The sequence below is a fragment of the Mandrillus leucophaeus genome, unplaced genomic scaffold, assembly GCF_000951045.1.
Source record: "Mandrillus leucophaeus isolate KB7577 unplaced genomic scaffold, Mleu.le_1.0 Scaffold921, whole genome shotgun sequence".
Classification (NCBI taxonomy): domain Eukaryota; kingdom Metazoa; phylum Chordata; class Mammalia; order Primates; family Cercopithecidae; genus Mandrillus; species Mandrillus leucophaeus.
Window position 1 is genome coordinate 539,269 of NW_012110042.1, and position 18,443 is coordinate 557,711.

General features: G+C 46.3%; 1 long non-coding RNA gene across 1 annotated transcript in view; it reads left to right on the forward strand.

Annotated features, from left to right (window-relative positions):
- LOC105531924 overlaps nucleotides 1-8,712 on the forward strand; it is a 76,730-nt gene extending 68,018 nt beyond the window's left edge. Inside the window, exons 4-5 of the long non-coding RNA XR_001004886.1 lie at nucleotides 2,593-2,713; nucleotides 6,486-8,712. This is a non-coding gene — a long non-coding RNA (uncharacterized LOC105531924). The remainder of the gene's footprint in view (nucleotides 1-2,592; nucleotides 2,714-6,485) is intronic.
- Nucleotides 8,713-18,443: the final 9,731 nt, after the last annotated feature.

Sequence of the window (18,443 nt, forward strand, 5' to 3'; positions counted from 1 at the left end):
CCACCAGAAAGAAACCAGTCCCAACCTGAATTAAAGGTAAAGAGAAATCACATGGAATTTAATCCAATCTCATCTAGAAAAGCTTCACATTGGCCGGGCGCAGTGGCTCACACCTGTAATCCCAGCACTTCGGGAGGCCGAGGTGGGCGGATCACGAGGTCAGGAGATTGAGACCATCCTGGCTAACACGGTGAAACCCTGTTTCTACTAAAAATACAAAAATTAGCCAGGTGTGGTGGCGGGCGCTTGTAGTCCCAGCTACTCGGGACGCTGAGGCAGGAGAATGGCGTGAACTCGGGAAGCAGAGCTTGCAGTGAGCCGAGATAGCGCCACTGCACTCCAGTCTGGGAGACAAAGCGAGACTCCGTCTGAAAAAAAAAAAAAGAGAAAGAAAAGCTTCCCCTTTAGGTCACTTGTACGCAACTACAATTCCTTCTCCAAGAGCCCTTCCAGGAGGGGTGCAAGGCCCCCGACACAGAGTGGAATGAGTGGAAGTTGCGTCAGTAGCCCTTGGCCTGGGCAGTCCTGTTGTGGTGCAGGACTCTGAGCTGGGCACAGAAGACGTCCACCTGGTACTCACTCTACAGAGCCCACTGCCTGATGCTGTCCCTCAGGCAGGAGCCTCCTTCAACATAACGGCCCCTCCCAGAAGGCTCTGTGGTAGTAACTGCTGTGGCCAACAAGCACTAGACACACTGAATGCCTCTGCAAAACAAAACAAAACTCCGTTCTTGGGAAACGCCTCTGGCACATTCCTTCTTAAAAACTCCCAAGACTGAGACCTGCCACAATCGTTTTGGCTATGGTTTTCTCCAACCACCAGTGAAATATGGGTTTGGTTCATTTTAGTTTCAGATAGATGGCTTCACCGAAGAACTCTTGAAAGAATACTGATTAGAGAGGAGCAAGGAAGTAGGAGCTTATGGTATATTATAAGGCTGGGAAAAATCTATGATGCAAACCCTTTCCACATAGTGCTAGATAAAGATAAAAGACAATTATAATAGGATAAAAATGACTGTGTGTATATCATTTAAGAAAAAAAAAGAGTGACTGTCTCTTTCTCTTAAACGTGTCCGAGGGTCAATAGCAAGTAATCATAGACGTTGTTGTGTTGATGTGTTCACGGTTGCTTTCCAAAGCATCTTTAAATTTTGATGTAGTTCCCCGTTTCCCCCTCCTCCCTGCCCCGTATGAGTATGTGAGATACTAGAATGACACATGAACCGCCACTTCTCCCAGCAGGACAAATGAAAGCAAAAACACCACACCTCTTAATGCTGTTCAGGCGATCTGTCAGACTCATAGATACGTATGCTAGTTTGGAAGCTAAAAGAACCCCTGACGTTTGTGTGGAATTCCAAGACTAAAGTGAATGACACTTAAGCAAAATATTCTTTCACAAATAGGCTTGTGCTTAAATTCTCTACTGCTCTTGGAGGAGAGGATAAGAGAGGGTGCCTCCTGCCCCTTGGCTTGTTAAGGACACAGACAACCTCATTCTGCAATGAACTCACTACAAACAGCCACATACACATTGATACTCTTTGTTTTTATTCTCAACAATCAAAATACAAAGTTAAACACAGCTGAGCCATTGTTTCGGTTATGCATAATGTGTATGCCTCCAAAAACAGAAGAAAAATAGGAAGAAGTACCCTCACTAAAGGTTCCCCGACAAGTCTTCCGGCAGATCCAACAAAGGGAGGCTCAGGAAAATCACACTTAGAAAGCTGCCTGATGAGGTATTTATGCAAAAACAGTGGTTCTGGAGTTAAGAACACATTTTTATATTTCTCAAAGAGATCAGAAAAGTAAATCATACACATTGCATGTTATTATTTTCTAAAAGAGCCTCTGCCCCTTTAGAAAAGTGAAATGAGGGGAGACAGCCCACGGTGGGGGTTTTAATTGGAAGAAGTCCCTGGCCAGAAACAGTCCTGAATGTTTAACCTCTGCCTTTCAGGAGAGAGGTCTGAATTTTATCATCCGGTGGGGTGGGATGAAGGTGGGGGACTGAGCTAGAGGTCTTTAGGCTTGGTCGGGTGACAACACAAATCAAGGTGTCGCTCAGGCTCCATAGCTGTGGATGGCTTTTAGGGTGTCAGATGTCTGGGGAGACAGAGGGAACAGAGCACTGCAAAGATACTTTATTCCCATCTACACCCTGAACGAACATGCTGGAAGCATTCAGCTTCAGGTCATGAATTCAACCTGCTGCAGAAGAGTAGGTTTTTTCAGGTTCTGTCATCAGCAACGCACCAATGCCCCATCTTTAATAGGTGAGGTTCCAATAAAGGTTCTCTCTGCTCCTTTCCAGCCCTGATAGCCCAGGCCTATGAGCTGACACCCAGAGGAGGTAAAGAACTTGCTGTTCCCGCACAGTGAGGCAATGGTGTGAGTACTTGAACTTCTGCATCTTAAATCAGTTACTGCTTCTCTGCTTTACCCTGGAGTGTTTCCTTCACAGCTCAATAAATATTTCATCAGTAGTGACTCAATATAATCACCATCCCCCATGCCATCCCAGGCAGCTTAAAACCTAGAGACTGTCACTGCTCTTTGACATATTCTGTCACTTTGCCTCCCCAGGTCATCATCCTCTCACCCGCCTCTGACTCTTCCCACAGGAGAGAGCTGGTCGAATAGTACAATTCCCCAATGTGAATGGGGAGAAGCTGGGGAAAGGAAGAATGATCTTCAGGCAGTAAGGGTAAGAGGAGCCACTTTTCCCATCTGAGTAAATACCAAGAGAAGATGAATGTGAGGCTCTTGGCGATTAGCTGTCTGCTGGGAGAGAAACACCTTCATTGATTAAATACAAAATCTGTTCTGGCAAACATGGTCCTTGGAATAGCTCTTAGCAGATCCTTGCACCGGGCTTGTCAAAGCTAAACTGCTTTCTGCTCCCAACTATCCTTCCCACTTGGGGGATTTGGAGAAAGGGCTGGGGAGAGGGAGAGGACGAAGTGGTGCCCAGGATGTCACAGGGAGAGGAGAATGAGCTAAATGTAGAGTGTGAGGATGTAGTCAGAGGGTTATGCCCCTGACAGTCTTGGGCTGGCAAATGCAAACACCTGTGGGGGACAGTGCAGGGGCTGAAGGGTGGGCTTGAGGATGCTCTGGTCACGTGGATACTAGGGCCAGAGTCCTCTTGGCTCAGGCACTGTGTAAGGAAATCAATGTAGCTTCCTTATTGCCTGTCCACTCTCCCTCAAAATAAACACTCTTTTCTGTTTAAATAGTAGGAGACCACCCTCTTGGTAGGAGATAGCTAAAAAAGAAAAAATAAATATATCATAGGAGACAATATCTTAAGAAGGTGGAAATGAGACCCTTCCCCGCCCTGGGGGAAAGTGATAGGAAAGATCAGCTAGAATGCTCCAAGGAGAAAGTGATAGGAAACAGCCTGGACCAGGGCCAGAGAGGAGCAGGAGGAGAGAAGATCAATCAGTGCTGGTGTCCTCGCCGGAAAGGAGGAATGTACTGACAGCTGGGATGTGATGGCAGACTGGTCTAAGGGTAGGGCCTGCGGGGAGAAGCTGCTGGCAGAGGGCATATGGGGTGAAGGGAATAGGGGGAGCAGAGCTTCAGGTAAAGGAGGAAGAGGTACTGTTTCTCCATTTCCCTTTGGGCTTTTGCTATTTAATTGAGTAATTCCTGGCCCCAGGGCAACTCTGAGAATTTCTCTAGCTTGCACCAGAGGTGTCACTTTATTACCTTAAGATTCTGTTGGGAGTTTTTCCTTCTGAATTTCCTCAAATGGCCCAGCTTTGCCTTGCCATTTTGGTGGATTTTATTTTCTCTGCCGTCTAAACACACCTTTCTGAAAACCTCCGGGAGTGCCTTTCTCTGAAAGCCTGGGCCAGGCCTGGGAAGACTCACCCACAGACTGAAATTTGAGACCTTGTCCCCCACCCCATGACCTTCCTAAAACACAAGACTCCCAGGCAGTGTCTGAAAGCCTCGACATGAAGAGAGCTAATAGTAATTTCTCAGAAGAATGTAGGCTCTTCTTTAGTCCTAAAACGCAGATTCCAAAGAGGGTAAATTGTCTTGCCAGGTTGGGTAAATCTGTTGGTCAGGCAGCTTTTCTCCACTAAAAAAGAGATTAATCTGATTACACCTATAATCGCCTGGAACTTTTACACTACTGAAATCTTTGTTTTTGTTGTTTACAACTTCTTGTCTAACAGACACCTCTAAAATCTTAATTTTAAATATACCACCCTCAGAATATAAATCTGTTCATTCAGCTTTTCCCCAAACCTGTCATTCTTCCTCAAAACCTTCAGCCCTAAACCTCTCTGAGTCTACCAGTCCCTCCTGATGTCCCTTCTTTTCCTGCCTGGGTCCCTACTCCATGGTTGACCATTTGACCTAACCTTCACCAGCCCCTTGTATTCTGACTCTGTATGAGTTTTCTGGGGCTGCCATAACAAAGTACCACAAGTTCAAAGGCTGAAAACAATGGGAAATGTATTCTTTCATCGTTCCAGAGGCCAGAAGTCCAAAATGAAGGTGTTGGTGGGGCTGTGCTCTCTGTGACGGCACTGCGGGAGAACCCTTCCTTGCCTGTTCCTGCTGCTGGTGGCTCCTGGCCTTCCCTGGCTTGTGGCAGCACAGCTCTAGTCTCTGCTTCCTTCTTCACATAGTCCTCCTCCCTGTGTGTCTGCGTCCTTTCCTGTCTCTTATGATGACACCTATCATTGGATTTAGGGCCCACTCTAATTCAGTATGATCTCATTTCACATCTGCAAAGACCCCGTTTCCAAATGAGGTCACATTTCAAGGTTCTGGGTAGACATGAATTTTGAGGAGACACTATTCAACCCACTATAGCCCCCTTTTTCCTTCTATTGCATTCCAAATTCCCCAAGCTGAGTGCAGGCCCACAGTCGAGCATCTATCTCCCTTTTGGCCTTGGGGCAGCTGAGCTCTGTTCTTAGCTCCTCCTGCTCTTTGCTGGTCTCAGTGCTCCTCAGCAAGAGCGCCTCCTACAGCCTCTTCTTTCCTTTCCCTCAGGAAGTATCTCCCCAGAGATGGCCGAGGTCTGGGGCAGGAAGTCCTCCAAATTCAAACCTTAAGGTTGGGTGCAGTGGCTCACACCTATAATCCCAGCACTTTGGGAGGCTGAGGCAGGAGGATCCCCTGAGCCCAGAAGTTTGAGACCAGCCTGGGTGACATGGTGAAACCCCACCTCTACAAAGAATACAAAAATTAGCTGGACATGGTGGCCAATTTTTGTATTCTTGGTGCACCTGTGGTCCCAGCTAGTCAGGAGGCCAAGGTGTGAGGACAGTTTGAGCCCAGGAGGCAGAGGTTGCAGTGAGCCAAGATCGTATCACTGCACCCGAGCCTGGGCAACAGAGTGAGACCCTGTCTCAAAAAAAAAAAAAAAAAAAAATCAGTCTTAAGACCCCTACAGATGTACCATTATTTTCACCTTTTTCACCTTTTCCTACCCCATTGAAGGCCACGTGTTTCTGCTCTTCTTGGAGGCTATTTAGGTCCTCACAGCACTTGCCTGGTATACAGCAAATTATCCTGACTGTGTTTATCTGCTTCCATGTGCACCCTACTCTTAAGACTCTCATACCACTCTGCTGCTTAAAACCATTCATTCATCCATTCATTCATTCATGTGTTTATTGCGTATATATTGAGTGTCTGCTATGTTAGCACTCTGGCCTCATCTCCCACAACCAATGAGATCATTGCCTTTTCAGAACTTACAGCATAATAAGTTTTCAATGGGGATCCTATAGGATTTCCATTCTAAAGTTTGTATTCTTTAGGTTGGTGGATAACCCCCTTAACCTGGCCCTAACCTACCTCTGACTTCTGTCTCCCATTGCTCCCATCTCTAGCCCAACCAATTACCCAAGCCAGGCTCTTACACTTCTGTGCTGTGGTGCTTTCAGTTTAGTTGAAATGTCTCTGCCTTTTGTCTGCCTGGAAAATCCCTAGTTGTCTTTAAGATTTAGTTCCAATGTTGCCACCTCCTAGGAGCCCTCCTTGACAATCCTGTCCTGGACTCCGTCTTTTTTGCCACATAAATCTCTTATTGTGTGAATCATGCTGCCTTGCAATGATTTGTTTACATGTCTCTCTTTTCCCTTGAAGTTGAGGACAATAATTTATTCATTTTATATTCTCTATATCTGGCATAAAGTAGATGTTTAATAAATGTTTAAGTGTTTAATAAAAGAGATGGTAGAAGACCTCAATTCATCTGAGAGCAGAATCTGCCTAGAAGAGTTGGAACTTCTCCACCCTGCTCCATCCTCTGTACCTGACCTGTGTGTTCTGGGCTACCCACGGCCAAGGAGCATCAGTGGGCTAATGGAGTGTTATGGGCTGAATTGTGTTGGCCCCAAACTCAAATTGTGAAGTCCCACCCCTCCCTCACTCTATCGCCTTGTTTAGAAATGGGGTTGTTGCAATGTAATTAGCTAAGATAAGGTCTTATTCGATTTGGGTAGGCCCCTACTCCAGTATGACTGGTGTCCTTATAAAAAGGAGAAATTGGACACAGACACCCTACCAAGAAGAACACCATGTGAAGATGAAGGCAGAGGTCACGGTGATGCCTCCACTTGCTGAGAAACTCCAACAGTTGCCAGCCCACCACTAGAAGCGGAGGAAGAGGCACAGCCCTCAGAAGGAACCAGCCCTGCTAATGCCTTGGTCGTGGACTTGCAGCCTCCAGAACAGCGAGCCAATACATTCCTGTGGTTTAGGTCACTGACTGTGGCACTTTATTACAGCAGCACTAGGAAACTCATACAGGAGGTGACAGTGCTCACATAAAACAGGAGCTTCCACTTCCATGGCAAAGCCCTCATCTTTCATGCCCATGCGCCATTTGATCTGCACACAAATCACTGAGCAGGTTCCTCAGCTATTATTAGCCCCATCAGTCAGATGGAAAGAACTGAAGCTCAAGACGGCCAAATAAATTTGGCTATGGTGTTCTTTATTTATTTATTTTTTTCCATGGGCAGAAGTAGATTTCAGTTTTGGTCTTTTTCCACTCCCATATCAGGTTGCCTTAAGGCAACTTTGAAAAGTCTAAAATATTAAACAGTTTGTGAAGTTATTATCATTATTCATAAAGGACAGCATGAGGTTAGTCTTACCCTAGAGAGCCCCATTGTTGGCCCAAAGCATCTTTGCCAGGAGCCCTATAGGACCATGTTTTCAAGGCCCTCAATGAGCACAGGGCTGTTGGTCCATCCCAGCTCCTGGAACGGTTCATTGTGCCCGCCCTGCCTCCAGCTGAGGACCCAGGGAGAGGCACTGACCCCTGATCTTAATATCCTTTCCATTACACTCTTGCCAGAGGAGCTTTTTTTAGGAGTGGCCACTTCCCCCTCCTCAAGAGAATTCTGGGGACCAACCAGCTCAGGCCTGCTGTTGGCCTCAGGGTCACATCTCACCCAGACACCCCCACCATTCCCTCAGGCCTAGGGATGCTGCTCCCCCACCATGGGATCTTCTTTTTATTTTTATTTATTTATGTTTTACTTATGCCTAACACTGTGTAAAGGGATTTGTTTTCTTTTCTTTTCTTTTCTTTCTTTCTTTTTTTTTTTTTTTTTTTTTTGAGATGGAGTCTCGCTCTGTCACCCAAGCTGGAGTGCAGTGGTGCGATCTCAGCTCACTGCAACCTCCACCTCCCAGGTTCAAGTGATTCTCCTGCCTCAGCCTCCCAGTAGCTGGGATTATTACAGGTGCACCACCACATTCAGCTAATTTTTTTTTTACTTTTAGTAGAGATGGGGTTTCACCATGTTGGCCAGGCTAGTCTCAATCTCCTGACCTGAGGTGATCCACCCGCCTCAGCCTCTCAGAGTGCTGGGATTACAGGCATGAGCCACTGCTCCTGGCCAGGATCTTCTTTTTAAAGCTACCACCACCCACTCTCATTCCCCAGGACTCTCCTCACCCCTCTGGCTGCAAAGGGAGCTGGTGTCCCTACTGGCTCCTTCCTTTCTGCCCCTAAAGACAGGCACACAGGTGATTTTCCTTTTAAGTGTTTTTCTGTGGATCACTGCAGGGAAATAGAGAGGGGCTGATAAAAGGAACAATCTTTGATACTCTTTCAGTTGGGTCCCTGATTTTCTTGCTAGGCTGACAAGAGCAATATTCCCTATCTGGAATCTTGGTTTTATTCCTTAGCACGGGCCTTATCAAACCCACTTTTTAATGAAGGGAGAATGAAGAAGCCATCGAAGCAGACCACTAGCTGCCGGTCAGGTCTGCTCTGAAGGCTGCCTGTCTGTGGGGGCATGTGACTTCTGGGGCTTTCCAGATTGAGTTATGCTCACCTCACATGTCTTAAATTCTCCAAACACTATTCCGGCCCTGCTGTGCTTCTTAGAGCACAGGTTCTTTGCCTTTTTAGTGTAATGGATCCCTCAGCAGCTTGGTGAGCCCTTCTCAGAATAAAGTTTCTAATGCAGAAAATAAAACACATGGGATAATAAGGGAAGTCAAGTCCTTTGAAATCCTTACCAAAAATATTTTTCAAATTTTGTGATATAATAACATAAGTTTAGCTACTATTATATTATATAGTGTAATATAACTTCAGATCTAATAGCTATTGTTATTTTGAAGTAGTGGTGAACATATATGCTATTTTGAGATGTCTAAAACAACTGTAATGTGTTACAAAAATATCCATGATTTCTATTGGTGACAAAGCCACAAGTATCGCACACACTTCTGGATTTGCAACCTACATCCAAAATGGAAGGAAATCCTAATGTTTGGTTAGTGATTGGTAAAAATAAAGATGTGGGCAGGTGCAGTGGCTCACGCCTGTAATCCTAGCACTTTGGGAAGCCAAGGCAGGCGGATCACGAAGTCAGGAGATCGAGATCATCCTGGCCAACATGGTGAAACCCCATCTCTACTAAAAATACAAAAATTGGCTGGGTGTGGTGGTGCGTGTCTGTAGTCCCAGCTACTTGGGAGGCTGAGATAGGAGAATCACTTGAACCCAGGAGGCAGATGTTGCAGTGAGCCGAGATAGTGGCACTGCACTCCAGCCTGGCAAGAGAGCGAGACTCTGTCTCAAAATAAATGAATAAATAAGTAAAAATAAAAATAAAAAAATAAAGATGTAATACTGTTTTTCCCCCATTGAGCTCATGGGCCCAGATTAAGAGCCCCTGCCCTGGATCTGTGCTTCTCAAATTTCCATGTGCTTCTGAATCATTTGAGCTCTGTTAACATGCGGATTCTGATTCAGGAGGTCTGGAGTAGGCTTGAGGCTCTGCATTCTTGACAAACTCTAGGGATGAGTTTGTCAGGCTGGCCCCTGAGATGAGCACAGTCTGGAAAGTGTGGTACTGGGTAATGGTCACCACCTGGAACCATTATGGGAATCTGAGAGCAGGGCATCCACTGCCGGGGCCTGAGGGTGGGTTGGGGCCTTAGACTGATTCCATGAACTTCACAGGCTTCATGGCAGTCCTGTGGTGACAAGGCCATTCCAGCACATCTCCTGATGAGGATGCAGATGACACCCTAACCTGGAATACGTTCTCTCCACAAAGCTGAAGGGAGCCTGCAATCTCTTTAATGCTCCAATTAGAGCCTGAACACAAGACATTTCCTTTTGTCTGGTGAAATCAGGCTGGGCCAGTTACATGAGACTTGATTAAAGGCTTAGGAATAACAGAGAAAAACTAAATGCAGGCAATAGAATATGACCATAGAACATGACTTCAAGACACCCTGCCCGCTCAGCAATAGGCTTTAAAGACAATCTTTTGTCCTTTAGACACAAGGGCTGGACCTTTAGATGTGAGGCCCCATGAGAGAGGCAGCATTGTCAACATCCCTGAGGGGAGTCTGAATCCCTGGGTTGGATGCAGTGAGGCCCAGGTCTCCTTATATGCTGGTTTCGGAGGTCTGGGATTTTATTAAGAGAGATGGCAGGTCTCCCTGACCTACCACCCCTTCCCCACTTCCTGATTCCTGCTTACCTCAAAGTGGTGGATGCTGCCTTTGCACTTAACTTTCCAGGAGGCCACACCTACATGGGGAATTCCCTCTGCCTCCTGAATTCTAGTCTGATAGTCCTCTTTGTCTCCATTATGGGCTCTTTCTTCACTATTCACCCTATTGAAGCAGATCCTCCTCTTACCCACCCAAACATTGTAGCCTTAAACTCACAGTCATGTTTGAATACAACACATTACATTTAATAACCATGCAAGAAAATCACACACACCGTGCAAGAGGGTCTAGTCTGTACCAATCTCGATTTTGCACTTGTAATCTATCCCTCTCTGGAGTTTAGTTGAGAGCATGATCTTTGCAGCCACTCAGATCAGGGTTCTAATTATACCACATACAAGCTGTCTGACCTTAAAGAATTTGATTAGCTCAGTGTGCTAATCTGCAAAGTGGGCATAGTAAAAGTGTCTACCTCATTTGACTATTGTGTGAATTCAATAAAATGATATCTGCAATTAGTTCCGTCTGGCACACAATAAGTTCCCCATATTAGTTGTCAATGTACTATCCTCACCTCTCATGGTAAAGTAATTATTTCAGCATTTAAGAAAATTTATTCTATCACTGCAAGTGCCATGCTTGTCACACAGTAGGTGCTTGATAAATGTTTTGTGAATAAACAAATTAAGCATATTCCCAAGACTATTTCTGTCTGGGAAAGCATCCCTTGAGGCTCCTGACTGATGACAGTCACTGTAAGGAGATCACAGCCCATTATGATACATGATCAAGATACAACACTTGACCATTTCCCTTGATCTTTGTATCCCTGTGAGATCATCATTAATATCCCCATTTTATCCCAAGGGAACCAAGGCTCATGGAGGTTTAGTGTTGTTCCCAAAGTAACACAGTTAGCAAGTGGCTCCACTGAGTGATGCTTCAGCAGAAGCCCAATGTGCCCTGAAACAGCATACGAAGTCTGTCTGAGATCCAGGGGCATGACTTATGATTCTTTAAAATAACTGTGTAGCTAGGGAGCTACAGAAAGAGATTGACAGAACCTGGGACTTCAGTCATTTTCAAGAAAGTACAACAGCTAAGCATTAGCCATACCTAGAAAAGACCCACTCTAAATGATGCTTTATAAATGCATAATGAAGAGACTGAGAAGTATCCAAGTCCAGAAAAAGTCATCAGGACTAAATGTAGCTAAAGAGAGCTGGGGCCCAGTCAGTAGTCCCCAGTCTGACTGAAGGAAGTGTAGAGCAACTGGAAGATCTGGGTCTGCTGGGTGTCCAGAAAAGGGGCAGTCAAATAATACAACCAGTTAGTGTGTCTCCAGTTCCACTGAGAGAGACAACTGGCTCTGGACCAGACATAGCTAATCATAATTTCCTATCCCCTGACCTAATGTCTCTTTGTTCTGAACTCAGTAAGCAATCTTCTGGTTATTAGTTTTCTGGGTAAGCTTGATACCAAAAAGGGAATACTTGGTAGGAATTGTCACCATTTTACATTTACCTTGGGCTCCTTAGTGCTATGGTTTGAGTTTGACCCCACCAAAATGCATGTTGAAAATGATCCCCAATGTGGTGGTCTTGGGAAGTGGGGCTCAGTGACAGGTGGGGACAGATCTCTCATAAATGGTTTGGTGGCAGTCAGTGCTTGCTCTCTGTGAGACTGAACTAGTTCTCACAGGAATGCTCCCTTGGGAGTGGGCTTTAATAGAACAAGGACACTCCTTGAAATTTGCCTCTCTGCACATGGCCACTTCCCCTTTGATCTTCCACCATGTCTTAACATAGTAGGAAAGCCCACACAGAAGCCAAGCAGATGCCAGCACCATGCTTCTTGAACCTCCCAGCCTGCAGAACCATGAGTTAATGTACCCTCTTTTCTTTATAAATTACTTAGCCTTGGGTATTCTGCTATAGCAACACAAAATGAACTAAGACACTCAGTCTCTTAGAAGTTTGTGATTGTGAGTCAATCTCTTTTAAGTCATGTCCCCCTGTTTTTTACTGGACTCAGGTTCATCAGTCTCTTAGGGATTTAGTGACTGTAAGTCAATGATTCTTGAACCTGAACAACTATGAGCATGCTTATAAATCCAATGTCTGGAACTGCAAAGCCAAGCGAGGGCCATCCCCTGGTCCACAGCAACCCTTCGAAGAAGGTGCTTCTACCCTAGGAGACACCTCCCCACTTACCCCACAGATGCCTGTAATGAGTTCCCTCCATCCTCCAGCCTCTGGCCACATGCCTGCAGAGCAGAGTGGTGTTCACAGGTCACTTCACTGGGAGCACAGGGCTTCCTCAGCAGAACTGAGAGCTGACAGGGGTGCAAAAAATAACAGGCTTATTGGAAGAGAGCAACATTACAGACACTCAAGCACCCCTAAGGTAGAGGAAAAACAGAAAAGCTCTCATCTTTATTCCTACCCATGGTCAGACATGCAAGAGCCTCGCTCCTCCCTATAGGAAAAGAAAGAAGCAGAGAGATGACAGGTGGAGTTAGAGTTTCAAGGACACGGAAGGATTTGTAAACACTGGAGGCTGTCCTCGCTGAGGGAGAAGTCATCACAGGCAGGGCAGAGTCCTCCAGCTCCACTCAAGGGATGGCATTTCCCTTTCATCTCTTTCTCCCCTCTGGGATCCAGGGAGTGATTGAGATAATTTACCATTTAATGTGGGCAGATGGCTTAATTAAGCTAAAGCGGAAGACATTCACAGTGGCGCTGGGTATGAGAATGACTCGGGGGTGGGACCCTGGGAGCCACCTGGCAGATGTGTCCTCCTCTGCCCCATCTCCTGGACTGATCCCGAGGCACTAGGGTGCAGGGTGCTCACTGGGTAATTTGCCTGCTTGGGAATTTAGGCTTCTGGTTCCCCTGCAGCCTCTGCCAGTGCAGAGGCTCACACATTAGGAAATGCCTCTGGTTTTGTGGCCAGTCTTCAGCTCTAGGGACAGCAGCAGCAGCAGCAGAAGCCAGCACTGCTGGACCCTCCCTGAGGCTGGCTGGGTTCTGGGTGACCAGTCATCCACGAGACTGAAGCCAAGCCCCTGCTCTCAGAGAGTTCATACTTGGGTGGGGATAGCAAATTCCTGGACCTTTGCAGGCAGGGCCCGAGAGATTCTAGCCCTTCTCCTAAAATGTATACATGAGCAAACTGAGGCCTAGACAAGGGAAGCAACTGGCTCACTATGAGCCACAGAATAGGCATGAGAACTCGGCTCCCCAGCTCCTGAGCTGTAAGTGCAGAGTGTGTGTGTGTGTGTGTGTGTGTGTGTGTGTGTGTGTGTGTGTGTGTGTGTGTGTGTGTACCTATGTGGGGAGTCAGATAAAGCACAGCTCCTCTAATTCTCCTTCCCTCTTTCTGCCCCCATTGCTATCCTCCTCAATCCATGGGTTCCTGCCAAGTCCTTTCCCATCTCTCTATGTCTGAAGAGAGGAGTGGGAGCCCCCAAATAGGTAGTGAGTTTTCAGATTTCACTCATTCCAAGCCCGGAGCTCCACAGCCTTTGGGAACAGGTGTAGGGTGGCCCCACATCATTTCCTGGGTGAATTCTGCTTCCACAGCTCATTAACCTATCCTGTCTGCAGCTGGCAAGTCTGGGAGGAGAAACCCACAGCAAACCACCCTCCTCTCAGTCCCCCTTCCCCGCTCCAAGCACCTTAAAATGATTGCTTTGGCCCAGACCCAGGGAAGTGATGAAGTTTTCCAAACTATGAGGCAAGGTTTCTTGTCTCATTAGCTTCTTTACTTTGCTATCCAGAACCCCCCGTACCACCACCACCACCACCACCACAGGGAGCCTGAACCTAATACCCCCAGGAGGATCTGAGTGACTCTGGGTGGGATGCTCTCGGTCCTGTCCTCAGGGATGTAACTGTTTGCTTCAAGGAGGGCTCCTGGAGAAACTAAGCGAGATAAAGATCACCGTGCAGCTCTGGGCAGGGAATGTGACACAGCAATTTAGTCTATGTGGGGCCAGGAATTTCCACTGGGAATAGCAGGGCAGCAGACCAGGGGATGGTGTGGGAGGTGGCCAAGGATGGTAGATAGAATTCCTGCATAAAATACAAGATAGCTAATTAAATATGAATTTCAGATAAACAACAAATAATTTTTTAGTATTTGTCCTAAATATGCCATACTTACACTAAAAAAAAAAAAATGTTGTTGTTATTTGAATTGCAAAGTTAACTGGCCATCCTGTATTTTTATTTGCTAAATCTGGCCACCCAAATGTTGGGGGAGACAACCAGGAGATGGTGCAGCAGGAGATTAGGGGATTGTGGGCAGCGGACCAGAGCTAGACTCACCCGGGCCTCTGAGCCGGGCTTCTCCCCTCAGGGGTTTCGCAGAGTTGTATACTCAGGACCTGTTTCCTACTCACGCCGATTTCATGGGACTTGTTTCTGCCTTGCCTAAGGTCTCAGGGAAGAGACCTTCCCTTAGCTTCTCCCATTGCCACTCCCGCCCCCAGAGTCTCTCTGTCTTCAAACTTGGCAGAGAGACAGAGCACAATCTCCTCCCACCCTGTGGCCACCAAGCACAAGCATGCAGAATCTCTCTGTTTGAAGGGCTTTATGAAGACCAGCTTTGGAGGCACACTGGCCTGGGTATGAATCTGAACTTAGTCACCTCCTAGTTGGGCATCATGGGTATGTAATTAACCCCTCTGTGCCTCGATTTCTAAGAAATGGTTAAAAAGAGAACCAACCTATTGCGATCATCTAGTGGGTCAATGTTTACAAAGCTGATGGGACACAGCACTCAATAAATGATAGCTTAAAAATTCTGGCCGGGTGCAGTGGTTCATGCCTGTAATCCCAGCACTTTGTGAGGCCGAGGCAGGCGGATCACAAGGTCAAGAGATCGAGACCAGCCTGGCCAACATGGTGAAACTCCATCTCTACTAAAAATACAAAAAACTAGCTGGGCATAGTGGCGGGCACCTGTAATCCCAGCTACTCGGGAGGCTGAGGCAGGAGAATCACTTGAACCCGGGAGACGGAAGTTGCAGTGAGCTGAGATCGTGCCACTGCACTTCAGTCCGGGCGACAGAATGAGACTCTGTCTCAAAAAAAAAAAAAAAAAAAAATCCTAAAGCCCTTAAATCACCACAGGGAACCAAGACAGGGATAATTAAAAAAAAAAATTAACATGGGGAAGTGACACAGGTTCCAGACTCTTTCAAAGCTCTCTCTCACAGCCATTATCGCTCTTTTAGAAATAAAGGAAAGCATCAGTCCTACATTCTCCGTTTACACCTGAGAACAGAGCTCACTATATTGTCTTTGCTTTTTCAAATCTCTCCTTTCCCAGGATAACTCTACCCAGCATTAGTCCAGATGGCAAGCTATGAATTGGAGTCCATTCCAATTTTAGGGATCCAGGTGGGGAGCATGCATCTCAGGGAGACCACAAACTGGGAGGCTCTTCATTCATTCAACAAATGTTTATTGGGCCTCTCCTGTGTATACTGGGGATAGACAAGTGAATGAGATAGAACTTGCCCTTGCCCGCAAGGAACTTACAATCTAGTTGAGAATTTCATTTCATTCATTATCTCTCCCAACCCCTATTATCTTCACTTGGATGGTTCAGAGAATAGGATGGCGACTTGGTTAAAATCAGAATGTCGACTCTATCAACTGGAAGTGGCTTTGTAGACAGCCATGTTTAGCCATGCTCCAGCTCAATGGGGAAAAGTTTTGTGGTGATTAGTGATGTCTGCCATGGGTGCAGGAAAGAGAAGTGGCACAGATGTTCCACTGATACGCACATCAAGCCTTTCCTTGCATTTGTATCCTGGAAGAAAAGCCCACAGCTCAAATCTCTTTAGGATTATGAAGCTGAGCCTGGGCGGTGGAGTGATGAAGAGCTTGAGTCCCCCTGCCAGGGAAGGTGAATCTTCAGAGCTGGCAGACCTAAGTCCCAGAAGAGGAAAGAAATAGACGTGAGACGGAAGGTAGATTGCACTTCGGCCCCTGACAGGCATGTTGACAGACAGGAACAGAGTTCACCAGATAATGAGAGGAACCCGGCAGCTAGAAAAGCCCGGTGACAAGTGATACCTCTGTCCCCACTTCCCATCAAGCTTCTCTAGCTGGGAATGCCTTCCATGATGATAGGTGTTCTGCTGACCCTGGGGTGTCAGATACGATGGCAGCAGATGGCCCTGGGTCTGCTTTGCTAGGAAGGTGAGATCAGGGCATGGGCACAGAAGCAGGGCGCCTTCCTGGCACCTGGAATACATTTTGGGCCTTGCCATTAAAACCCAGAGATCCCAATTATACATGTTCACATGGGTTTTTAATACACCAAAGGGAAGAAAATCTTATAGGTGGGAGAGAACTTTGAAATCATCTACTCCAGGGTTTTTCAACCTTGGCACAATTGATATTTTAAACCAAATACTTGCTTGTTGTTGGGGCACACAGAGCCTGTGCATTGTAGGCTGATCAGCAGCGTCCGTGGATGATAGAGGCACTGCATACTCCCTCTCATTGTTACAACCCAAAAACCTCCATCTCCAGATGATACCAAATGTCCCCAGGAAGCAAAGTCACCCTGGTTCAAAAACACTGACTCATATCATCTCAATCTATGGATAAAGAAACTGAGGTCCAGAAAGGTGATCTGCCCAAGGGACATTTAGTATGTTCTTTGGTGACTCTCGCTGGAGAATTCTCTTGTTTTTTTCCTCCCTTCCTCCCTCCCTCCCTCTCTCCCTCCCTCCTTCTTTTCTTTTCTGTTCTTTTCTTTTCTTTTTTCTTGAAACAGGATCTCATTCTGTCATCCAGGCTGGAGGGTAATGATGCGATCATGGCTCACAGCAGCCTCGACCTCCTGGGTTCAGGTGATCCTTCTGCCTCAGCTTGCCAAATAACTGGGACTACAGGCATAAGCCACTATACCCAGCTATTTTTTGTATTTTTGTAGAAATGGGGTTTCACCAGCTGCCCAGGCTGCTCTGAAACTCTGGGGCTCAAGCAATTTTGCCTCAGTCTCCCAAGGTGCTGGGATTACAGGCATGAGCCAGTGTGCCTGGCCCATGAGCCACCATGCCCAGGCCAAGAATTCTTCTAATAACACTGCACACAAAAAGAAAGGGTCTTATAAATCTGCACCTAGTGAGGTCATACAACTTATAGCACAGAGCCATATAAAACCGTTTAGAGTTAGCCTACGTTTGATTAAGAGGGCTCTGCTCCTGTCCCCTTTCCTGGGGGTGCTGGGTCTGGGGCCTTTTACCATGTTACTTCTCACTCCGACCTTCCTGGAATCTGGTTTAGAACAAAGTGTACCAGGTTTTGGAGATAGGAGCACTGTCACTCTCAGCTCCCATGGCAGTGCCACTGACTTGAATGTCAGACTTTATAGATCTTGGTATTGAAAGAAGATGAAGGCCGTAAGTTTCATTTGGAGAGGAAGCGCTCCAAGGTGGGTAGCAGATGGGCTACCTCAGGGACAGGTAAGGTGATGGAATAAGAAATGTGGTGGGCTGCCCATTTCACCAATAAAACTTATTTTCTTCTTTCTTAAAGAAAAGAACTTCCCAATGTTAATTTGTTAGAGCCCAGAGTTGCCTGTGGCATTAAAAGTGACACAGGGAATAGCATTACATTTCTATTATCCTCCTGATGTTGCGGACATCAAGCTGCCACTATGCTATTTCACATTTCCAGCTAAAAAGCAAGTGATTTCAAAGGCATTTGGCTGGCCCTGAACATTTTTAATGATGTGTGTTCTTTCTTGACTTCACTTACGTTATCACCGCTATCAAGTAAGCCTAAGTCCCTGTGATTATTGGAATGGTGAAAACAGATGGCTAAATTTAGATTTCAGCGGGATGTGGGGTAGAAGGTAATGCTGAAAGCAGAGGCTTCAGAAGAAGACAGTTTACATGTCCTTTGCAATTTGGTGAAATTTGAGTCTCTAATAATTAAAAATGTGTGGGTGGTATTGGTATATACATATGACCCAGCTCTCAGCACTGTTGAGAACTTCTGGTGGCAACCGTCTGTTATCAACTCACTTTTGCAGTCTTCCCCTTGAAGGCCCGTGTTTGTCAGTCTTTAATTTGTTTTTGGCTTGGTGACATGAGGCACTATTCCTGCGTGAGATACTAAGCTCTTAGGGCTGTTCTAAGATGTGTTGAATGCAAAATGTCCTGCTCTCTCTGCCTGAAGATGATGCTCTTGCATTTAGATGCACTATAGGACTAACACATGCCAATGAGCCTCCTAAGAGATTAATGGTAAATCAGAATTGTCTTGAGAAATAGAACTCAAACAGACTGAACTGGGTGGTCCCAAGGCAGAATGTGGGGCACGGGGGTTGGTTTATGCTTTTGATGGTCAATATATTATGCCATGGGAGCTAGGTACTTATGTCTTCACTCCAGAAAAAGTCCTTTCAAGAAGTCCAGGTACCCATGGGGGCCAGTCAGG